Below are 25,342 nucleotides of genomic sequence, written 5' to 3'. Positions count from 1 at the left end.
GGGTCTCTGTGTACTGTTAACTGTTAGAAAGATTAAAGAAGTGAGAAACCATAAAACTAACATGGACTCATAACCCTCCGTTTGTAATTTGTATAGAGATCTGTACAAAAGGAAAGAGGGAAGGAAAAAAAGGACAATCAGACACTAATGGAGAGAATCACATTAACCTTAGGAACCTCTCGACTGATGCAGCCCCTTCCCCAACACTGACAAGATGCAGCCAACATTGGGGATGGCAGTTACCGGTTGGATTCCAGGTGGAATGTTGGTGTGTTCCACGAGGCTTGTTGTGGCTGGTGGAGCCAAGGTAACTGGGCAGAGCTCTGTGGGTGGATCAGTGTCATGGAGGGGCTGCCGACCTCTGTGGAGCTTGGCTTAGGTCTCCTGTACGGGAAGCTGTGTAAGTTAGAGATACTGCTTCTGACCATGGCCTGAGTTCATGGGTCAGTTTCCATACCTGAAAGGGCAGACAGTGGGAGATCTGCCAGTCATCAGCTTACTGTTGAGGCTCTGAGGTAATTTCAGGACTGCCCCGTCCTGTAGAAGTCGACTTTATGGAAGACATGAAGAGAAGCCAGCAGAAAAGCTGGCTGCACAGACTGAGGTGAGATGCGAATACACTGATAAGAGTTGTTCTGCTACAATGGAGAATACTGACATGGAGACTTCTGTAGATAATACCAGGCTTGAAAGGCTTTCATGAGACATATTGAGCGTTGCTGATAATGTAAGAAACCTGTGGAGGGTCAACATGCACTTGAGGAAGGTACTCAATTCACTGCTGCAAGAACGGGTCCAAGATTCCTGATGTATAAAACAGAAGAGATGGCAGAGATGTTCAAACCACTCATGTTCTTGGAAGAAGTCGTGAGAATCCACACGTCCCAAGGGGCATTTACAAACCATTCAGACCACAATGCACCAAGGCCTGGTAAGCCTTTTCCCAGGTTTGGGCCTATCTATCAAGCACTTGCTCTTCCCTCCCCTCCACTCAGGCATCCATTTCAAATGATCAGCACCTGAGCTGCAACGAAGGAAGTAGGACAAGGGCAAGCCCCTACTAGAATCAGAGTTCCTCCTCCTTCACAGTCTGTGCACAACAGTGAAATCTTCTAGGGTCAAATAGTCTCGACTAAAATAGACAGGAATGGAATACTTAGCTCACACAAAGAAATGATGACCTTCCCCTAGATTTAGCAAATGCTGGGGTTATGTCTTCTTTGGTGTGAAGGGAGTGTGGTAAATGAGGGGAATATTTGACTGAACTTATATATTAGGCCTCAGTTTTTTAAGACATTATAGGTAACTATTGTAAGGCAGTTTGTGAAGATATCAGTATAAGTCGCCATAAACATGTAAAGACACATGTTATGTGGACCGACTTTTCCCTTGATTGAAGCCCCGGGTGCAGTATATCATGGGGTGTGCAGACATGGTTGGGTTAAGTTGCTTTACCCAACATGATTGGAAGATTATGTGTTCTCATTGTTGATAGAAGAGCACATGATTCTCAGTAGCCTAGAAAATCTTCAGTAGTTTTCTCATAGATATGTCTCTAGTTGCTTTTGGCACCAAGCCTACATTTAAATATGCTGTTTTTATTTCCTTGAGATTTCCTTGAGAGAAATGTTACCCCTTGAAATGGCAACAATTGCCTTTATGTATCACTGGGGAGAAAGGGCACCACATTCTCAAGGGAAACCCAGGGTGGGTGTTAATTCATGGTTCCAATACATATTTCATTGTTCCTGTTGGTGTTGGGGGCATCAACAGTAAAAAGTTGACCTGTCCCCTTCATCATTTTAGACTGCTATATTACATTCTATCTGTCTATTTTTCCCTTAGGGCTGACAAAATTGTACCTGAATTTGACAAGTCTGGCTTGTAAGTAGATTTAGTATGTTTCAAAACCTAACTTCATTTTCATATAAATCCCAAAATATGTAAATAAATTCTATTAAGCTTTTGAAAGACTGCAACTGAGGAATCAACACAATATGAAAGCTGGTGTCTTCGGGCAATCCCTCCCACCAGGGCAGTATAAAACAAAGAGACAAACAAGAATCAAATTTTTGTGAGTTATATATGGAATGTGTCGATTTATCAAAGCCCAGTTGGCAGAGTACCAGTGCAACTTATGCTCACTCGCTCCCAATGAACACAGCAATATAAGCATCCACTCACCCAGCCCGTGGTCCAGGCCAAATGCTGAAGAGTGGTCTCTAACAACCAAAGACAGAATGAGGCCTCAGAAAACCTGGAAGGAGGAGAAGGGAAAGTAGAGAAGAAAAATCAGTGCAGGACCTGAACTCATGATGGAGCAGCAAAGGTGAAACTCTGTTTTACTTGGATGCACAATCTGAAGTTGACAGCACACATGGGGTTGAAAGGGATGCGCTGAGTGTTAGTAGAGTGCACAGCACATGTTTGGCTGACAGAACTGAAAGAAACAGCACAAATTATCCCAATTGATTCTGAGACCAAGATCTGAGCTGCCAAATTTGAGCTAGCAGTGGCTGAGGAAAATGAGATATTGGTCTATGGATCATGGCACTCACTGAGTGTCAGCGATCTGGAGTGTGTTTTGGATGGTGGTTGGCCCTATCAAGAGAGGAAACTGACCTTAGACCCCAATAAGAATGCAACCACACTGGCGGGCAAAGTTGAGTTTTTTGAAATATCCCATGGCCACATCCACTGCATCTGCAGGCCCAGGGACCAATTTGGCAATTTGCCAATAGAGCACATGTGGGGATCAATCAGAGAAATCATGCATCTTGTCTGAGATATCCAGGGGTCCTTGGGGATGAAATCAGTTTCAAAAGCCTTAGGATCAGCTACATTCATAGCCTGGTCTGGGATTAGAGTTTGGTATGAGGCAGAGGATGCAGGACAGCTCTGTGGTTCCCTTCATGGTCCAAAGCCACAAGGATGAGTGAACAAAGAATAGTGGTCTATTCCACAGTGTGAGAAGATGAAGCATTTCCTTCACCATTATCTCCCAAAAGCAGAAACCACATTTTGAATGGCATGACATTATACGGCACCGAGGAAAACTAGGTGGGGCTGCGTGATAATGGCAGAAGGCCCTGATGCATGACATCCTTAGATATGTTTCCACAGGTTTATCTGCAGAGAGAGAAGCTCTGGGAAGAATTGTTAACATTGGGACATTCCTATGGAAATAGAAAGGACAAGTGCACTGACACGATGCTGTTTTGGAAACACTCAAAAATGACATACAACAGCCTGCAGAGCTGAAAACATTTAGATGCTACGTTTCCACTAGAGCAAGGATCCTGTAGACTTTCAGAACAGTGATGTAAGCATAATAAAAATGAGGTTATACTGAACGATGAGAGTATGGTGTGTTCATCACAACAAAGGCATCACCAGCAATTATATATATACCAGATATTACACAAGGAAAACTACATGGCATCAAAGTCTAGGAAAAATTGTCCTCAAAGAAATATCATGGAATTGCGTACAACCAAGAGACTGAAATTTTCACTTAACAAAGCCCTAGAAGTCTACTTAGATACCTGACAGTACTTGACAAGTAGAGATAAAGAAGTATAGTAAAATAAACAGGAAGTACCATTTTCAGTTAAAAAGAAATTGAAGGCCCCCAAAAAAGCTTTCAAACATCTAGACTGTGAAACACTACCAGAGCAATTATTGAAAACGGAGGTGAGGGAAATACTGAAGAACAACAGTGTCTCAGAATCACAAAAGGAAGAATACAGAAAAGGGGAGGAGAACCTCTAAAGAGGAGCCAAATAAAATCAGAAAACTCAATGGATGAGATAATAGCAGGGCTAAAGTCAGTCCTAAGCAGACTAAATAATGCAGAGGGGCTCGTGAATGACTGTGAACACAGGGGAACAGAAATACATCTATTAGAAGATGACATAGAAAAGCAAGTGAAAACCAATGCAAATATTGCTGTTGAACCCTGGGGTAAGACAAAGCATGAAAGACTACGACTCATAAGAGTCCCAGAGGGTAAAGCAAGATATATAAAAAAAAAAAATTCTGGAAATTAATTTGTAGAAAAACCAGTCAGAAAATTACTAAAAGCCAAGAAACAATCATCTATAAGAAACCAGAAGCAAACAGCATCTAAATTATCTGGAATACCAATAGACATACAAGAAGCTGTTATATCATTCAAATAATTAAAGTTCATGATCAACCCAGATATTTTAAATGAACCTAGAGGAAAGCAACTTAGTCACAACAGAATCTACAGATGGGTTTCAGCTGATATTTTGACAGGACTATTGCAGGAAAGGAAAGAGAGCCAGTAAATAGTCCAAAACATGAATGAGAAAAAGCTGCAATTTAGAGCAGCATAAGCCACAAGACCGCCATCTCTAAAAACAGCAGAACTAGGCAATTTCCCAGATCAGCAAAATTTAAAAGAATTCAGCAGTTCAAAACTAACCCTAAAAGAAATATTTAGAATTCTACCCTGAATAGTAAAGTAGCAAGATGAAATAGAAATAAGAAAAACGTCATTGGAAAGGCAAGAAGAGTCATGAGTTGCAGAGAATAAACAAGAAGAAGTAAAGCAGGACATAAAAACCCTAAAGATGGGAGAGGGAAGAAGGAAAACATAGGAGATTTTCAACAATATACTAACTGAAAAATTTATACGAATCTCTGTTTAAAGAAAATGGAGAGATGCATGGCCTAATGTGTTTCAAAAACAAACAAAAGCAAACAATCAAAATATCAAACAAACAAACAAACACCAAACAGTACTGTTGGCTGATATATATGCAAAGGAACCATGATAATTCAAAAGAAAATACTCAAAGGGGTGTCAAGTATCATTCAGCTTGCACAGTATTGCTGCTTGCATGTAATCAACACACTTGTATTCAAAAAACAGATGCGAGCAAAAAGATTTAAAAATGTTCATTCATAAGAGCATATCGTGACCAAAACCAAATGCCTATTTTGTATAAAATCGATTCATATTCCTTTATATAGATTGAGTCTAATTCCAACAGAAAGAATGAATGTGATATTCATACCTACATGGAAATTAAATGGCATATGCTCTTAACAAAGACAATTAGTTCTACAAAATTTTACTAAGAGCAATAAAGACAGACAGTAATGCGTACATTGGGATGGGTTTCATTTCTAGGATTTTCAGCCCCCATGAAACAAATGGATCCATGTCTTGAGAGTGTTTGTGTTTTAGCAGAAAAGCAACAGACGGATATGTATTCTGGGTGAATGGCTATTACACAAACATTAGATTTCTATAGTGCGGTCTTTGTCAACTGTTAAATGATAGAAAGGTTAAAGACTTGTGGAAAACTAAACATAACATGCACACACTTCCCTCTGTATTGTGTATAGAGATCTGAACTAAAGAAAAGAGGGTTGAAAAAAAGGACCATGAGATGCTAATGGAGAGAATCACTTTTAACTAAGGAAACTCTCGTCTGATGCAGTCCATCCCCCAACACTGAAAAGATGCTGCAACCTTTGTGGATGGCAGTTACCGGTTGGATTCCAGGTGGAATGCTGGTGTGTACCACGAGGCTTGTTGTGGCTGCTGGATCCAAGGTAACTCGGCAGAGCTCTGTGGGTGGATCTGAGTCATGTAGGGGCTGACACCCTCTGTGGAGCTTGGCCTAGGTCTATTGTATGGGGAGCTCTTTAAGTTCGAGATAATGTTGCTGCCCAATGAGCTTAGATCACAGGTCAGTTTCTAGGAAATGAAAAGTCAGACAGTGGAAGATCTGCCCGTCACCAGCATACTGGTGAGGCTCCGAGGAACTTTCAGACTTGCTCAGTAATGTAGAAGTCAACTTTATGGGAGACACGAAGAGAAGCCTGCAGAAAAGCTGGCTGCACAGATTGAGGGGAGATGCGAACACATTGATGAGACTTGTTCTGCTACAATTGAGAATAGTGGCATGGAGATTTCTTTACAGAATACCAGGCTCAGAAGACATTCATGAGAAATGTTGAGCCTGGCTGATCCTAGCAGAAACCTGTGGAGGGTCAACGTGAACTTGAAGAAGGTACTCTATTCTCTGCTCCAAGAAGTGGCCCAATATTCCTGACGTCTAAAAGAGAAGAGATGTCAGAGTTGATAAAACCACCCATGGTCTTCAAAGAGGTCATGAGAATCCACACGTCCAAAGGGGCATATAAAATTCACACAGACCACAGGGCATGATGTCCTGGTAAGCATTTACCGAGGGTTGGGAATACCTATTAAGCACTTGCCCTTCCCTCCCATCCAGTCAGGCATTAATTTCAGAGGATCAGAACTTGAGCTGCAATGAAGCCAATAGGAGAAGAGCAAGCCCATCCTAGAACCAGTTTTCCTACAACTTCACACTGTGTGCACAACACTGAAATCCTCAATGGTCAAATACTCTCGATTATAATAGATAGAATTTTAGTAAATAGCTCACACAAAAAATGATGACGTTCCCCTAGATTCAGCCAATTCTGGGGTTACATCTTCTTTGGGGTGAAGGGAGTGTGGTAAGTGAGGGGATTCTTTGACTGAACTTGAATATGTATTAGGCCTCTGGTTTTGTAGCCAGTATTGGTAAATGTTATAAGTCAGTTAGTGAAGTGAACAGTAAAAGTCGCCATAGAAATGTAAGGACATTTTATTTTTATGTGGACCGTCTTTTCCCTTCATTCAAGCCCGGGTGCTGTATGTCATATGGGTGCAGACTTGGTTGTGTTAAACTGCTTTACCCAACATGATCGGACGTTTAAGCGTTCTCATGGTTGATAGAAGAGCACCTGGTTCTCAATAGACTAGCAAAGCTGCAGCAGGTTTCTCATTGCTCTAATGCCCCTAGTTCCTTTGTGAACCAAGCCTACATATAAATAACTTGTTTCAGATTCCTTGTGTTTTCCTGGAGAGAAATGTTACTGCTTGAAATGACAACATTGGTCAGTATGTGTCATTGGGTGGAAAGGGCACCACATGCACAAGGGAAACCTAGTGTGGGGGTAATTTCATGCTTACAATAATTATTTCATGGTTCCTGTTGGTGTTGGAGGCATCAAAATTAAAGAGTTTACCTGTCCCTTCATCATTTTCGAGTGATATTTTACATTTTATCTGTCTAGTTTTCCCTTAGAGCTGACAAAATGGTACCTGAATTTGACAAGTGTGGATTGTAAGTAGATTTAATATGTTTCAAAACCTAACTTCATTTTCATATAAATCCCAAAATATGTAAATCAATTGTATTACACTATTGAAAGGCTACAACTGAGGTATCAAATCAATGACAAAAATGGAGTCTTCGGACAAACACATAACATCATGAATGCATAGAAAAAAGAGATAAACAAAAATCCCATTTCGGCGAGTTATATATGGAAAGTGTTGATTTATTGATGCCCAGGTGGCAGTGTACAAGTGCATCATACGCTAACTCGCTCCCAATTACACAGAATTTTAAACATCCACTCACCAAGCCCTTGGTTCAGGAGACTTGCCAAAGAGTGGTCCCTTAATTCCAAAGACAGTATGATGCCTTAGATAAAGTGGACGGAAGTGAAGCAAAGTAGAGAATGGAAATCAGTTCAGTACATGACCTCTGGTAATGGAGCAGCAAAGGTGAAAGTCTGTTTCAATTGGACGCACACTCTTAAGAGGACCGGACACATGGGATTCAAAGCGATGCGCTGAGTGTTAGAAGAGTGCACAGCAGATGCTAAGTTGACAGAACTGAAATAAATCAGCACAAATTGTCCCCAAAATTGATTCTGAGGCCAAGAAACGAGCAGCCTAATTTGAGCTAGCAGTGGCTGCGTAAAATGAAGTATAGGACTATGGATTATGACACATGCTTTGTCTCACCGATCTGGAGTGTGCTGTGGATTGAGTTTGGCCCTAAAAAGAGAGAAAAATGAACTTGAACCTCAAAGTGAAAGCTACCACTCCAGTGTACAAAGTTGACTTTGTCGAAATGTCCCATGGCCACATGCACTGCATCTGCAGGACCAGGGACCAATTTGGCATTTTGCCAAAAGAGCACATGGTGGCTAAATCAGAGAAATCATGCATCTGGTCTGAGGAATCCAGGGGGCCTTGGGATTGATATCTGTTTCCAAACCTTTGGATCAGCTAAAGTCATAGCCTGGACTGGGATTAGGGTTTGGTATGAGGCAGAGGATGCGGCACAGCTGGGTTTCCTTTCGTGGTCCCAAGCCACAAGGATGAGAGAACAAAGAGCATTTGTCTAGGTCCGCAGCGTGAGAAGATGAAGCATTTCCTTCAGCGTTATCCCCCAAAAGCAGATGCTAAATTTTGGATGGCCTTGACATTGCAGAGCCCTGCGGACACCTAGGCAGTGTGAGCAATAATGGCAGCAGGCCCTGATGCATGGCATCCAAAGATATGTTTCCACAGGTTTTTCTGTGGATAGAGAAGCTCTGGGAAGAACTGGTAAGATTGGAACTTTCTTATGGAAGTAGAAAGGACAAGGGCACTGTCAATGTGCCCTTTTGAATACACTTCAAAATGACATACAACAGCCTGCAAAGCTGAATATATTTAGATGCTCCGTTTCCACAAGGGGTAGGGTCCTCTTAACTTTCAGAAATATGACATAAGTGTAATAAAAATGAGATTGTTCTAAACGATGAGGGTATGGTGCGTTGATCACATCAAAGGCAACACCAGCATTTAGAGATATACAGGACAACACACACAGGAAATCGACATGGAATCAATGTGCAGGAAAATTTGTCCTCACAGAAATATCATGGAATTGCCTACACCAAAGAGACTAAAATTTTCACTTTATTAAGCCCTACAAATCTACATTAGTTACCTGATAGTACTAGACCAGTAGAGATAAAGAAGTATAGTATAAGAAACAGGAAGTACCATTTTCTGTTTCAAAGAGTTTGAAGGTCCAAGAAAAAGCTTTCAAACAACTAGATTATGAAACATTATCAGAGCATGTATTGAAAACCGAGGTGAGAGAAACACTGAAATAAACCAGTGTCTCAGAACAACAAAAGGCACAATACCAGAAATGGGGAAGAGAATCATTGAGACGAGCCAAATAAAATCAGAATACTCAATGTATGAGATAATAGCAGGGCAAAATTCAGCCCTAAGCAGACTAGATAATGCAGAGAGACTCGTGAATATCCGTGAACACAAGGGAAATGAAATCCCTGTATGAGAAGATGACATAGAAAAACAAGTGAAAACCAATGCAATATTGCTGTTGAAACCTGGGGTAAGACAAAGCATGAAAGACTAGAAATCATAAGAGCCCCATAGGGAAAACATCGATATAAAAATGAAACCCTGTATAGGTATTTGGAGAAAAATCAGACTGAAGTTTGCTGAAAGCCAACAAACAATCTCCTATACGAAAACAGGAGCAAACAGCATCCAAATAATTTGGAATCCCAATAGGCTTACAAGCAGCTTTCTTTTCATTCAAATCATCAAAGTCCATGATCAACTCTGTAATTTTCGATGCACGAAGAGTACAGCAACTCAGTGACAACAGAACCCCCACAGGTGTTGCAGCTGATACCTAGACAGAAATATCACAGTACAGGAAGCATTTCCAAGACAAAGACCAAATCATGAATGAGACAAAGCTGCATTATACGGTAGCCTATGCCTCAAGACAGCCATTACCATTAACGACAGAGCTTGGCAATTTCACAGATCGGCAAAGTGTAAAAGAATTCAGCATTTAAAATCTTATCCTAAAAGAAAGACTGAGAATTCTACCCTGAATAGAAAAGTAGTCACAACAGAAACTCCGGAAGTGTTTCAGCTGATAACTTGATATAAATATTGCAGGACAGGAAGGAGTTCCAGGACATACATCGGAACCTGAATGAGAAAAAGATTCATTGTAGAGTAGCCTATGCCACAAGAACGCCATATCTGATAATGGCACATGTGGACAATTTCACAGACTGGCAAAACTGAATAAAATTCAACAGTTCAAAACATATCCTTTAACAAAGATTGAGAATTCTACCCTGAAGATTAAATTAGCAACATGAAATGGAAATAAAAAAAGCATCAATGGAAATGCATGCAGAGCCATGAGTTGTAGAGAGTAAACAAGTAGAAGGCAAGCAGGACAAAAAAATCCCTAAATTTGGGAGAGGGAAGCAGGAAAACATAGGTGAATTTCAGCACTATACTAACAGAATCATCTTATGTGACTCTCTGTTTAATGCAAATGGAGAGATGCATGGACTAATGTGTTTGCAAAACAAACAACAAGCAAACAATCAAAATATCAAACAAAAACCAAAGAGTACATTTGGCTGACATATATGCAACGGAACCATGATAATTCAAAAGAAAATACTCAAAGGGTTGTCAAGCATCATTCAGCATGCACCGAACTATTATTGCTCCTTGCATGTACTCAACACACATGTATTCAGAAAACAGATGCGAGCAAAAAGATTGAAAAATGTTCATTCATTAGAGCATATTTTGACCAAACCCAAATGCCTATTATGTATAAAATAGATTCATATTCTTTTATATATATTGACACTAACCTAACGGAAAGAATGAATGTGATATCCATCCCTACATGGAGAATAAATGGCATACGCCCATAACAAAGACAAGTAGTTCTACAAAAATCTAATAAGAGCAAAAAAGACAGACAGTAATGCGTACATAGGGATGGGTTTCATTTCAAGGGATTTCATCCCCAATGAAACAAATGGATCCATGTCTTGAGAGTGTAGGAGTTTCAGCAGAAATGTAACAGACGGATATGTATTCTGGGTGAATGTCTATTACACTAACTTTAGATTTCTATAGTTGGGCCTTTGTGAACTGTTAAATGTTAGAAAGATAAAAGACGTTTGGAAATATAAACATAAAATATACACACTTCCATCTGAATTTGTATAGACAACTGAACTAAAGGAAAGAGGGTCGAAAAAAAGGACCATGAGATGCTAATGGAGAGAATCATTTTTAACTTAGGAAACTCTCGTCTGATGCAGTCCCTCCCCCAACACTGAAAAGATGTTGCAACCTTTGTGGATGACAGTTACCGGTTGGATACCAGGTGGAAATTTGCTGTTTTCCAAAAGGCTTGTTGTGGCTGCTGGATCCAAGGTAACTCGGCAGACCTCTGTGGGTGGATCAGAGTCATGTAGGGGCTGACACCCTCCGTGGAGCTTGGCTTAGGTCTATTGTATGGGGAGCTCTTTAAGTTCGAGATAATGTTCCTGCCCAATGAGCTTAGATCACAGGTCAGTTTCTAGGAACTGGAAAGTCAGACAGTGGAAGATCTGCCCGTCATCAGCATACTGGTGAGGCTCCGAGGAACATTCAGACTTGCTCAGTAATGTAGAAGTCAACTTTATGGGAGACACGAAGAGAAGCCTGCAGAAAAGCTGGCTGCACAGATTGAGGGGAGATGCGAACACATTGATGAGACTTGTTCTGCTACAATGGAGAATAGTGGCATGGAGACTTCTTTACAGAATACCAGGCTCAGAAGACATTCATGAGACATGTTCAGCCTGGCTGATCCTAGCAGAAACCTGTGGAGGGTCAATGTGAACTTGAAGAATGTACTCTATCCTGTCATCCAAGAAGTGGCCCAATATTCCTGACGTCTAAAAGAGAAGAGATGTCAGATTTGATAAAACCGCCCATGGTCTTCAAAGAGGTGGTGAGAATCCACACATCCCAAGGGGCATTCAAAAATCACACAGACCACAGTGCATGAAGTCCTGGTAATCATTTACCTGGGGTTGGGAATACCTATCAAGCACTTGACATTCCCTCCCATCCAGTCAGGCATCCATCTCAGAGGATCAGAACTTGAGCTGCAATGAAGCCAATAGGAGAAGAGCAAGCCCCTCCTAGAATAAGTTTTCCTACAACTTCAGACTCTGTGCACAACACTGAAATCCTCAATGGTCAAATACTCTCGAGTATAATATATAGAAATTAAATAAATTACTCACACAAAGAAATGATGACGTTCCCCTAGATTCAGCCAATTCTGGGGTACGTCTTTTTGTGGTGAAGGGAGTGTGGTAAGTGAGGGGATTCTTTGACTGAACTTGAATATATATTAGGCCTCAGGTTTTCTAGACAGTATAGGTAACTATTATAAGTCAGTTAGTGAAGTGAACAGTAAAAGTCGCCGTAGACATGTAAGGACATTTTTCTTTTTTATATGGACAGTCTTTTCCTATCATTCAAGCCAGGGTGCTCTATGTCATGTGGGTGCAGACTTCGTTGTGTTAAACTTCTTTACCCAACATAATCGGAAGTTAAAGCGTTCTTATGGTTTATAAAATAGCACCTGGTTCTCAATAGACTAGCAAAGCTGCAGCAGGTTTCTCATTGCTCTAGTGCCCCTACTTCCTTTTTGTACCAAGCCTACATATAAATATCTTGCTTTAGATTCCTTGTGATTTCCTGGAGAGGAATGTTATTGCTTGAAATGACAACATTTGCCAGTATGTGTCATTCAGTGGAAAGTGCACCATATGCACAAGGGAAACCAAGTTTGGGGGTAATTTCATGCTTACAATGTTAATTTCATGGTTCCAGTTGGTGTTGGAGGCATCAAAATTAAAGAGTTTACCTGTTCCCTTCATCATTTTCGAGTGGTATTTTGCATTTTACCTCTCCAGATTTTCCTTAGAGCTGACAAAATGGTACCTGAAATTGACAAGTGTGGATTGTAAGTAGATTTAGTATGTTTCAAAAACTAACTTCATTTTCATATAAATCCCAAAATATGTAAATCAATTGTATTACACTATTGAAAGTCTGCAACTGAGGTATCAACAGAATGACAAAAATGGAGTCTTTGGACAAACACATAACATCATGACCCTATAGAAAAAAGAGATAAAAATGAATCCCTTTTCGGCGAGTTATATATGGAAAATGTTGATTTATTGATGCCAAGGTGGCAGTGTAACAGTGCATCGTACACTAACTCGCTCCCAATTACACAGAATATTAAAATTTCACTCACCAAGACCTTGGTTAATGAAACTTGCCAAAGAGTTGTCCCTTAATTCCAAAGACAACATGATGCCTTAGAGAACGTGGATGGAGTAGAAGCAAAGTAGAGAATGGATATCAGTGCAGTAGATGACCTCTGGTAATGGAGTAGCAAAGGTGAAAGTCTGTTTCAACTGGACGCAGAATGTTAAGTGGACCGAACTCATGGGATTCAAAGCGATGCGCTGAATGTTAGAGAGTGCACAGCAGATGTTAAGTTGACAAAACTGAAATATATCAGCACAAATTGTCCCCAAAATTTATTCTGAGGGCAAGAAACGAGCAGCCTATTTTGAGCTATCAGTGGCTGCGTTAAATAAAGTATAGGAGTATGGATTATGACACATGCTTTGTCTCAGCGATCTGGAGTGTGCTGTGGATTGAGGTTGGCCCTAAAAAGAGAGAAAATTGAACTTGAACCCCAAAGAGAAAGCAACCAATCCAGTGTGCATAGTTGAATTTATCGAAATGTCCCATGGCGACATGCACTGCATCTGCAGGACCAGGGACCAATTTGGCATTTTGCCAAAAGAGCACGTGGGGGCTAAATCAGAGAAATCATGCATCTGGTCTGAGGAATCCAGGGGGCCTTGGGATTGATATCTGTTTCCAAACCTTTGGATCAGCTAAAGTCATAGCCTGGACTGGGATTAGGGTTTGGTATGAGGCAGAGGATGCGGCACAGCTGGGTTTCCTTTCGTGGTCCCAAGCCACAAGGATGAGAGAACAAAGAGCATTTGTCTAGGTCCGCAGCGTGAGAAGATGAAGCATTTCCTTCAGCGTTATCCCCTAAAAGCAGATGCTAAATTTTGGATGGCCTTGACATTGCAGAGCCCTGCGGACACCTAGGCAGTGTGAGCAATAACAGCAGCAGGCCCTGGTGCATGACATCCATAGATATGATTCCACAGGTATTTCTGTTGACAGAGAAGCTCTGGGAAGAACTGGTAAGATTGGAACTTTCTTATGGAAGTAGAAAGGACAAGCCCACTGTCAATGTGCTCTTTAGAAAACACTTCAAAATGACATAAAACATCCTGCAAAGCTGAAAATATATTGATGATCCGTTTCCAGAAGGGGAAGGGTCCTCTGAAGTTTCAGAAATATGACATAAGCATAATAACAATGAGATTGTTCTAAACGATGAGAGTATGGTGTGTTGATCACATCAAAGGCAACACCAGAAGTTAGAGATATACAAGACAACACACACAGGAAAACGACATGGAATCAATGTGCAGGATAATCTGTCCTCACAGAAATATCATGGAATTGCTTACACCTAAGAGACTAAAATTATCACTTTAACAATCCCTAAAATTCTACACTAGATACCTGAGAATACTAGACCAGTATGCATAAAGAAGTATAGTACAAGAAACAGGAAGTACCATTTTCTGTTTCAAAGAGATTGAAGGTCCAAAAAATGATATCAAACAACTAGATTATGAAACATTATCAGAGCATGTATTGAAAACCGAGGTGAGAGAAACACTGAAGTAAAACAGTGACTCAGAATAATAAAGGCACAATACCAGAAATGGGGAAGAGAATCATTGAGAAGAGCCAAATAAAATGAGATACTCAATGTATGAGATAATAACAGGGCAAAATTCAGTTCCAAGCATACTAGATAATAGAGAGGGACTCGTGAATGTCCGTGAACACATGGGAAATGAAATCCCTGTATCAGAAGATGACATAGAAAAGCAAGTGTAAACCAATGCAAATATTGCTGTTGAAACCTGGGGTAAGAAAAAGCATGAAAGGCTAGGATTCATAAGAGCCCAATAGGGAAAAGCTAGATATAAATATCAATCTCTGAATAGGTATTTGGAGAAAAATCAAACTGAAACTTGCTGAAAGCCAAGAAACAATCTCCTATAAGAAACCAGGAGCAAACAGCATCCAAATAATTTGGAATCCCAATAGACATACAAGCAGCTATATTTTCATTCAAATCATCAAAGTCCATGATCAATTCTGTGATTTTCAATGCATGTAGAGTACAGCAACTCAGTGACAACAGAACCCCCACTGGTGTTGCAGCTGATACCTAGACAGAAATATCGCAGTACAGGAAGGAGTGTTAAGACATAGACCAAATCATGAATGAGAAAAAGCTGCATTATACGGTAGCCTATACCACAAGACAGCCATTACCATTAACAACTGAGCTTGGCAATTTCACAGATCGGCAAAGTGTAAAATAATTCAGCACTTAAAAACTTATCCTAAAAGAAAGATTGAGAATTCTACCCTGAATAGAAAAGTAGTCACAACAGAAACTCCGGAAGTGTTTCAGCTGATACCTCGACACAAATATTGCAGGACAGGAAGGAGTGCCAAGACATACATCGAAACCTGAATGAGAAAATGCTACATTCTAGAGAAGCCTATGCCACAATTACGCCATATCTGAATAATGGCCAATCTAGACAATTTCACAGACTGGCAAAACTGAATAGAATTCAACAGTTCAAAACTTATCCTTAAACAAAGATTGAGAATTCTACCCTGAAGAGAAAAGTAGCAACATGAAATGGAAATAAGAAAAACATCAATGGAAATGCATGAAGAGCCATGAGTTGTAGAGAGTAAACAAGTCGAAGGCAAGGAGGACAACAAATCCCTAAAGTTGGGAGAGGGAAGCAGGAAAACTTAGGAGATTTTCAGCACTATACAAAATGAATCATCTTATATGACTCTCTGTTTAATGCAAATGGAGTGATGCATGGACTAATGTGTTTGCAAAACAAACAACAAGCAAACAATCAAAATATCAAACAAAAACCAAAGAGTACTGTTGGCTGACATATATGCAAAGGAAACATGATAATTCAAAAGAAAATACTCAAATGGGTGTCAAGTATCATTCAGCACGCACTGACCCAGTATTGCTCCTTGCATATACTCAACACACATGTATTCAGAAAACAGATGTGAGCAAAAAGATTGAAAAATGTTCATTCAAAAGAGCATATCGTGACCAAACCCAAATCCCTATTTTGTATAAAATCGATTCATATTCCTTTACATAGATTGAGTCTACTTCAAACAGAAAGAATTAATGTCATATCCATCCATACAAGGAGAATAAATGTCATACGCCCAAAACAAAGACAAGAAGTTCTACAAAACTGTACTAAAAGCAAAAAAGACAGACAGTAATGCGTACATTGGGAGTGGCTTCATTTCTAGGAATTTCAGCCCCCATGGATCAACTGGATCCATGTCTTGATAGTGTGGGTGTTTCAGCAGAAAAGCAACAGACGGAGATATATTCTGGGTGAATGGGTATTACACAAAAATAAGGTTCCTATAGTGGGGTCTTTGTGAACTGTTAACTGTTAGAAAGGTTAAAGACGTGTGGAAAAATAAACATAAAATGCACACAATTCCCTCTGTATTACGTATAGAGATCTGAACTAAAGGAAAGAGGGTCGGAAAAAAGTACCATTGGATGCTAATGGAGAGAATCACTTTTAACTTAGGAAACTCTCGTCTGATGAAGTCCCTCCCCCAACAATGAAAAGATGCTGCAACATTTGTGGATGGCAGTTTCAGGTCGGATTCCAGGTGGAATGTTGGTGTGTTCCACGAGGCTTGTTGTGGCTGCTGGATCCAAGGTAACTCGGCAGAGCTCTGTGGGTGGATCAGAGTCATGTAGGGGCTGACACCCTCCGTGGAGCTTGGCTTAGGTCTATTGTATGGGGAGCTCTTTAAGTTCGAGATAATGTTGCTGCCCAATGACCTTAGATCACGGGTCAGTTTCTAGGAACTGAAAAGTCAGACAGTGGAAGATCTCCCGTCATCAGCATACTGCTGAGGCTCCAAGGAACTTCCAGACTTGCTCAGTAATGTAGAGGTCGACTTTATTGGAGACACGAAGAGAAGCCTGCAGAAAAGCTGGCTGCACAGATTGAGGGGAGATGTGAACACATTGATGAGACTTGTTCTGCTATAATGGAGAATACTGGCATGGAGACTTCTTTACAGAATACCAGGCTCAGAAGGCATTCATGAGAAATGTTGAGCCTGGGTGATACTAGCAGTAACCTGTGGAATGTCAACGTGAATTTGAAGAAGGTACTCTATTCTCTGCTCCAAGAAGTGGCCCAATATTCCTGACGTCTAAAAGAAAATAGATGTCAGATTTGATAAAACTGCCCATGGTCTTGAAAGAAGTCGGGATAATCCACACGTCCCAAGGGGCATTTAAAAATCACACAGACCACAGGGCATGATGTCCTGGTAAGCATTTAACCGGGGTTGGTAATACCTATCAAGCACTTGCCATTCCCTCCTATCCACTCAGGCATCCATCTCAGAGGATCAGAACTTGAGCTGCAATGAAGCCAATAGGAGAAGAGCAAGCCCCTCCTAGAACAAGTTTTCCTACAACTTCACACTCTGTGCACAACACTGAAATCCTCAATGGTCAAATACTCTCGAGTATAATATATAGAAATTAAATAAATTACTCACACAAAGAAATGATGACGTTCCCCTAGATTCAGAAAATTCTGGGGTTATGTCTTCTTTGGGGTGAAGGGAGTGTGGTAAGTGAGGGGATTGACTGAATCCCCTTGATTGACTGAACTTGAATTTGTATTAGTCCTCCGGTTTTCGAGACAGTATTGGTAACCTTTATAATTCAGTTAGTGAAGTTAACAGTTAAAGTCGCCTTAGACTTGTAAGGACATTTTTTTTTTTATGTGGACCGTATTTTCCCTTCATTCAATCCCGGGTGCTGTATGTCATGTGGGTGCAGACTTGGTTGTGTTAAACTCCTTTACCCAACATGATCAGAAGTTTAAGTGTTCCTATGGTTGATAGAAGAGCACCTGTTTCTCAATAGACTAGCAAAGCTGCAGCAGGTTTCTCATTGCTCTAATGCCCCTAGTTCCTTTGTGAATCAAGCCTACATATAAATATCTTGTTTCAGATTCCTTGTGTTTTCCTGGAGAGAAATGTTACTGCTTGAAATGACAACATTGGTCAGTATGTGTCATTGTGTGGAAAGGGCACCAAATGCACAAGGGAAACCAACTGTGGGGGTAATTTCATGCTTACAATAATTATTTCATGGTTCCTGTTGGTGTTGGAGGCATCAAAAGTAAAGAGTTTACCTGTCCCCTTCATCATTTTCGAGTGGTATTTTACATTTTATCTGTCTAGTTTTCCCTTAGAGCTGACAAAATGGTACCTGAATTTGACAAGTGTGGATTGTAAGTTGATTTAGTATGTTTCAAATACTAACTTCATTTTCATATAAATCCCAAAATATGTAAATCAATTGTATTACAATATTGAAAGGCTGCATCTGAGGTATCAACACAATGACAAAAATGTGATCTTCGGACAAACACATAACATCATGATTGTATAGAAAATAGAGATAAACAAGAATCCCATTTCAGCGAGTTATATATGGAAAGTGTTGAATTATTGATGCCCAGGTGGCAGTGTATCAGTGCGTCATACGCTAACTCGCTCCCAATTACACAGAATTTTAAACATCCACTCACCATGCCCTTGGTTCAGGAGACTTGCCAAAGAGTGGTCCCTTAATTCCAAAGAGAGTATGATGCCTCAGAAAACGTGGATGGAGGAGAAGCAAAGTAGAGAATGGAAATCAGTGCAGTACTTGACCTCTGGTAATTTAGCAGCAAAGGTGAAAGTCTGTTTCAATTGGACACACACTCTTAAGGGTACCAGACACGTGGGATTCAAAGCGATGCGCTGAGTGTTAGAAGAGTGCACAGCAAATGCTAAGCTGACAGAACTGATATAAATCAGCACAAATTGTCCCCACAATTGATTCTGAGGCCAAGAATCTAGCAGCCGAATTTGAGCTAGCAGTGGATGCGTAAAATCAGTTATAGGACAATGGATGATGTCACACGCTTTGTCTCAGTGATCTGGAGTGTGTTGTGAATTGTGGTTGGCCCTACCAAGGGAGAAAACTGGCCTTTAACCCCCAAAGATATAGCAACCACTCCGGTGTGCAAAGTTGACTTTATCGAAATGTCCCATGGCCACATGCACTGCATCTGCAGGACCAGGGACCAATTTGGCATTTTGCCAAAAGAGCACGTGGGGGCTAAATCAGAGAAATCATGCATCTGGTCTGAGGAATCCAGGGGGCCTTGGGATTGATATCTGTTTCCAAACCTTTGGATCAGCTAAAGTCATAGCCTGGACTGGGATTAGGGTTTGGTATGAGGCAGAGGATGCGGCACAGCTGGGTTTCCTTTCGTGGTCCCAAGCCACAAGGATGAGAGAACAAAGAGCATTTGTCTAGGTCCGCAGCGTGAGAAGATGAAGCATTTCCTTCAGCGTTATCCCCTAAAAGCAGATGCTAAATTTTGGATGGCCTTGACATTGCAGAGCCCTGCGGACACCTAGGCAGTGTGAGCAATAACAGCAGCAGGCCCTGGTGCATGACATCCATAGATATGATTCCACAGGTATTTCTGTTGACAGAGAAGCTCTGGGAAGAACTGGTAAGATTGGAACTTTCTTATGGAAGTAGAAAGGACAAGCCCACTGTCAATGTGCTCTTTAGAAAACACTTCAAAATGACATAAAACATCCTGCAAAGCTGAAAATATATTGATGATCCGTTTCCAGAAGGGGAAGGGTCCTCTGAAGTTTCAGAAATATGACATAAGCATAATAACAATGAGATTGTTCTAAACGATGAGAGTATGGTGTGTTGATCACATCAAAGGCAACACCAGAAGTTAGAGATATACAAGACAACACACACAGGAAAACGACATGGAATCAATGTGCAGGATAATCTGTCCTCACAGAAATATCATGGAATTGCTTACACCTAAGAGACTAAAATTATCACTTTAACAATCCCTAAAATTCTACACTAGATACCTGAGAATACTAGACCAGTATGCATAAAGAAGTATAGTACAAGAAACAGGAAGTACCATTTTCTGTTTCAAAGAGATTGAAGGTCCAAAAAATGATATCAAACAACTAGATTATGAAACATTATCAGAGCATGTATTGAAAACCGAGGTGAGAGAAACACTGAAGTAAAACAGTGACTCAGAATAATAAAGGCACAATACCAGAAATGGGGAAGAGAATCATTGAGAAGAGCCAAATAAAATGAGATACTCAATGTATGAGATAATAACAGGGCAAAATTCAGTTCCAAGCATACTAGATAATAGAGAGGGACTCGTGAATGTCCGTGAACACATGGGAAATGAAATCCCTGTATCAGAAGATGACATAGAAAAGCAAGTGTAAACCAATGCAAATATTGCTGTTGAAACCTGGGGTAAGAAAAAGCATGAAAGGCTAGGATTCATAAGAGCCCAATAGGGAAAAGCTAGATATAAATATCAATCTCTGAATAGGTATTTGGAGAAAAATCAAACTGAAACTTGCTGAAAGCCAAGAAACAATCTCCTATAAGAAACCAGGAGCAAACAGCATCCAAATAATTTGGAATCCCAATAGACATACAAGCAGCTATATTTTCATTCAAATCATCAAAGTCCATGATCAATTCTGTGATTTTCAATGCATGTAGAGTACAGCAACTCAGTGACAACAGAACCCCCACTGGTGTTGCAGCTGATACCTAGACAGAAATATCGCAGTACAGGAAGGAGTGTTAAGACATAGACCAAATCATGAATGAGAAAAAGCTGCATTATACGGTAGCCTATACCACAAGACAGCCATTACCATTAACAACTGAGCTTGGCAATTTCACAGATCGGCAAAGTGTAAAATAATTCAGCACTTAAAAACTTATCCTAAAAGAAAGATTGAGAATTCTACCCTGAATAGAAAAGTAGTCACAACAGAAACTCCGGAAGTGTTTCAGCTGATACCTCGACACAAATATTGCAGGACAGGAAGGAGTGCCAAGACATACATCGAAACCTGAATGAGAAAATGCTACATTCTAGAGAAGCCTATGCCACAATTACGCCATATCTGAATAATGGCCAATCTAGACAATTTCACAGACTGGCAAAACTGAATAGAATTCAACAGTTCAAAACTTATCCTTAAACAAAGATTGAGAATTCTACCCTGAAGAGAAAAGTAGCAACATGAAATGGAAATAAGAAAAACATCAATGGAAATGCATGAAGAGCCATGAGTTGTAGAGAGTAAACAAGTCGAAGGCAAGGAGGACAACAAATCCCTAAAGTTGGGAGAGGGAAGCAGGAAAACTTAGGAGATTTTCAGCACTATACAAAATGAATCATCTTATATGACTCTCTGTTTAATGCAAATGGAGTGATGCATGGACTAATGTGTTTGCAAAACAAACAACAAGCAAACAATCAAAATATCAAACAAAAACCAAAGAGTACTGTTGGCTGACATATATGCAAAGGAAACATGATAATTCAAAAGAAAATACTCAAATGGGTGTCAAGTATCATTCAGCACGCACTGACCCAGTATTGCTCCTTGCATATACTCAACACACATGTATTCAGAAAACAGATGTGAGCAAAAAGATTGAAAAATGTTCATTCAAAAGAGCATATCGTGACCAAACCCAAATCCCTATTTTGTATAAAATCGATTCATATTCCTTTACATAGATTGAGTCTACTTCAAACAGAAAGAATTAATGTCATATCCATCCATACAAGGAGAATAAATGTCATACGCCCAAAACAAAGACAAGAAGTTCTACAAAACTGTACTAAAAGCAAAAAAGACAGACAGTAATGCGTACATTGGGAGTGGCTTCATTTCTAGGAATTTCAGCCCCCATGGATCAACTGGATCCATGTCTTGATAGTGTGGGTGTTTCAGCAGAAAAGCAACAGACGGAGATATATTCTGGGTGAATGGGTATTACACAAAAATAAGGTTCCTATAGTGGGGTCTTTGTGAACTGTTAACTGTTAGAAAGGTTAAAGACGTGTGGAAAAATAAACATAAAATGCACACAATTCCCTCTGTATTACGTATAGAGATCTGAACTAAAGGAAAGAGGGTCGGAAAAAAGTACCATTGGATGCTAATGGAGAGAATCACTTTTAACTTAGGAAACTCTCGTCTGATGAAGTCCCTCCCCCAACAATGAAAAGATGCTGCAACATTTGTGGATGGCAGTTTCAGGTCGGATTCCAGGTGGAATGTTGGTGTGTTCCACGAGGCTTGTTGTGGCTGCTGGATCCAAGGTAACTCGGCAGAGCTCTGTGGGTGGATCAGAGTCATGTAGGGGCTGACACCCTCCGTGGAGCTTGGCTTAGGTCTATTGTATGGGGAGCTCTTTAAGTTCGAGATAATGTTGCTGCCCAATGACCTTAGATCACGGGTCAGTTTCTAGGAACTGAAAAGTCAGACAGTGGAAGATCTCCCGTCATCAGCATACTGCTGAGGCTCCAAGGAACTTCCAGACTTGCTCAGTAATGTAGAGGTCGACTTTATTGGAGACACGAAGAGAAGCCTGCAGAAAAGCTGGCTGCACAGATTGAGGGGAGATGTGAACACATTGATGAGACTTGTTCTGCTATAATGGAGAATACTGGCATGGAGACTTCTTTACAGAATACCAGGCTCAGAAGGCATTCATGAGAAATGTTGAGCCTGGGTGATACTAGCAGTAACCTGTGGAATGTCAACGTGAATTTGAAGAAGGTACTCTATTCTCTGCTCCAAGAAGTGGCCCAATATTCCTGACGTCTAAAAGAAAATAGATGTCAGATTTGATAAAACTGCCCATGGTCTTGAAAGAAGTCGGGATAATCCACACGTCCCAAGGGGCATTTAAAAATCACACAGACCACAGGGCATGATGTCCTGGTAAGCATTTAACCGGGGTTGGTAATACCTATCAAGCACTTGCCATTCCCTCCTATCCACTCAGGCATCCATCTCAGAGGATCAGAACTTGAGCTGCAATGAAGCCAATAGGAGAAGAGCAAGCCCCTCCTAGAACAAGTTTTCCTACAACTTCACACTCTGTGCACAACACTGAAATCCTCAATGGTCAAATACTCTCGAGTATAATATATAGAAATTAAATAAATTACTCACACAAAGAAATGATGACGTTCCCCTAGATTCAGAAAATTCTGGGGTTATGTCTTCTTTGGGGTGAAGGGAGTGTGGTAAGTGAGGGGATTGACTGAATCCCCTTGATTGACTGAACTTGAATTTGTATTAGTCCTCCGGTTTTCGAGACAGTATTGGTAACCTTTATAATTCAGTTAGTGAAGTTAACAGTTAAAGTCGCCTTAGACTTGTAAGGACATTTTTTTTTTTATGTGGACCGTATTTTCCCTTCATTCAATCCCGGGTGCTGTATGTCATGTGGGTGCAGACTTGGTTGTGTTAAACTCCTTTACCCAACATGATCAGAAGTTTAAGTGTTCCTATGGTTGATAGAAGAGCACCTGTTTCTCAATAGACTAGCAAAGCTGCAGCAGGTTTCTCATTGCTCTAATGCCCCTAGTTCCTTTGTGAATCAAGCCTACATATAAATATCTTGTTTCAGATTCCTTGTGTTTTCCTGGAGAGAAATGTTACTGCTTGAAATGACAACATTGGTCAGTATGTGTCATTGTGTGGAAAGGGCACCAAATGCACAAGGGAAACCAACTGTGGGGGTAATTTCATGCTTACAATAATTATTTCATGGTTCCTGTTGGTGTTGGAGGCATCAAAAGTAAAGAGTTTACCTGTCCCCTTCATCATTTTCGAGTGGTATTTTACATTTTATCTGTCTAGTTTTCCCTTAGAGCTGACAAAATGGTACCTGAATTTGACAAGTGTGGATTGTAAGTTGATTTAGTATGTTTCAAATACTAACTTCATTTTCATATAAATCCCAAAATATGTAAATCAATTGTATTACAATATTGAAAGGCTGCATCTGAGGTATCAACACAATGACAAAAATGTGATCTTCGGACAAACACATAACATCATGATTGTATAGAAAATAGAGATAAACAAGAATCCCATTTCAGCGAGTTATATATGGAAAGTGTTGAATTATTGATGCCCAGGTGGCAGTGTATCAGTGCGTCATACGCTAACTCGCTCCCAATTACACAGAATTTTAAACATCCACTCACCATGCCCTTGGTTCAGGAGACTTGCCAAAGAGTGGTCCCTTAATTCCAAAGAGAGTATGATGCCTCAGAAAACGTGGATGGAGGAGAAGCAAAGTAGAGAATGGAAATCAGTGCAGTACTTGACCTCTGGTAATTTAGCAGCAAAGGTGAAAGTCTGTTTCAATTGGACACACACTCTTAAGGGTACCAGACACGTGGGATTCAAAGCGATGCGCTGAGTGTTAGAAGAGTGCACAGCAAATGCTAAGCTGACAGAACTGATATAAATCAGCACAAATTGTCCCCACAATTGATTCTGAGGCCAAGAATCTAGCAGCCGAATTTGAGCTAGCAGTGGATGCGTAAAATCAGTTATAGGACAATGGATGATGTCACACGCTTTGTCTCAGTGATCTGGAGTGTGTTGTGAATTGTGGTTGGCCCTACCAAGGGAGAAAACTGGCCTTTAACCCCCAAAGATATAGCAACCACTCCGGTGTGCAAAGTTGACTTTATCGAAATGTCCCATGGCCACATGCACTGCATCTGCAGGACCAGGGACCAATTTGGCATTTTGCCAATAGAGCACATGGGGACTAAATCAGAGAAATCATGCATTAGGTCTGAGGAATCCAGGGGCCCTTGTGATTGAAATCAGTTTCCAAAGCCTTTGTATCAGCTAAAGTCATAGCCTGGACTGGGATTAGGTTTTGGTATGAGGCAGAGGATGCGGCACAGCTGGGTTACCTTTCATGGTCCCAAGCCACAAGGATGAGAGAACAAAGCATTTGTCTAGGTCCGAAGCGTGAGAAGATGAAGCATTTCCTTCGCCATTATCTCGCAAATGCCGATGTATATTTTGGATGGCCTTGATATTGCACAGACCCGAGGACAACTATGTGGGTTGAGCAATTATGGCAGCAGGCCCTGATGCATGACATCCATAGATAAGATTCCACAGGATTTTCTGTTGACAGAGAAGCTATGGGAAGTACTGGTAAGATTGGAACTTTATTATGGAAGTAGAAAGGACAAGCGCACTGTCAATGTGCTCTTTAGAAAACACTTCAAAATGACATAAAATATCCTGCAAAGCTGAAAATATATAGATGCTCCGTTTCCACAAGGGGTAGGGTCCTCTGAAGTTTCAGAAAGTGACATAAGCGTAATAAAATGAGATTGTTCTAAACGATGAGTGTATGTTGTGTTGATCACATCA

This window comes from Camelus dromedarius, unplaced genomic scaffold (assembly GCF_036321535.1).
Source record: "Camelus dromedarius isolate mCamDro1 unplaced genomic scaffold, mCamDro1.pat HAP1_SCAFFOLD_28, whole genome shotgun sequence".
Classification (NCBI taxonomy): Eukaryota; Metazoa; Chordata; class Mammalia; order Artiodactyla; family Camelidae; genus Camelus; species Camelus dromedarius.
This window is presented reverse-complemented; position numbering follows the sequence as displayed.